Here is a 1153-nt window from a genome sequence, read left to right on the forward strand (position 1 = left end):
TCTATCTATCTACCTATTTATCTATCTATCTATCTATCTATCTATCTATCTATCTATCTATCTATCTATCTATCTATCTATCTATCTATCTATCTATCTATCTATCTATCTGTCTGTCTGTCTGTCTGTCTGTCTGTCTGTCTGTCTGTCTGTCCGTCCGTCCGTCCGTCCGTCCGTCCGTCTGTCTGTCTATCTCTGTATCTGTCTGTCTGTATTTCTCTCTGCATATCTGTCTATCTATCCCATAATATCAGTCAAGCGTGTCCAGACCGGCTGATAGTATGTGTTTTCACAACAGAGAATAATACCAGCGTCAGCAGGGTGATTACGTGAAATATTTTTGTGTTCTTGTTTTTTATGCATGATGTTCCTTCATGCTTTTGCACAAACACACATTTAGATGTGCCCTCTTTTATACCCAGTGCCCTCTTTTTTTACTGGTTTGCACTTTTCCTACAAACCCTCACCTGAGCCGGAAACCTGATGACATAATAGATTAGAAGCAAAACATGTTTCGACCAAATTAGAGTTATGAGCACTTTAGCTCATATGCTGGTACACAGTAGTTGGCATTCGAAGTGGATTAAAATGTTTACTAAATTGTCCTAAGACAGGCGATTTTCCAATAGTTTAGGACAACTTTGATGAAATGTTTTGAATCACAATAAATGCTGACCACTATATTACCTCATTTTTTTAGATTTATAAAATACACCATATACAAATACACCAACACTGCTGGTAAAATTAAAATGGACTCTTTTAACTTATATGTACACACATTAAAATGTTGGATTCAATCACATTTTGAGAGAAATATTTGATTATAAAGATTTAACCCAGGATTGGGGTTTGGTCATAGTTTATCTAAATTTGGACAAATACAACTCTGCATTTTTAGAATAAAATGTGATTTTACATAGAATATTAAAAACAGGTAATGTGTCTGCATATTAAAATATAAAAGATTAAGTGAACTTACCAAATTTATTTTTTTTAATGACTGAAAGAGCATCTGCTAGTAAAACAACTGTCAAAGAAATTGGCAGTTCATTCCAATGAGGGTGACCCCTGATAAAGCAAGGAATAAGCTGAAGGAGAGTGAGTGAAAACACCTGACTATTTGGGTGAAATATATTTAATTTTGATCTAT

This window comes from Danio aesculapii, chromosome 23 (genome assembly GCF_903798145.1).
Source record: "Danio aesculapii chromosome 23, fDanAes4.1, whole genome shotgun sequence".
Classification (NCBI taxonomy): domain Eukaryota; kingdom Metazoa; phylum Chordata; class Actinopteri; order Cypriniformes; family Danionidae; genus Danio; species Danio aesculapii.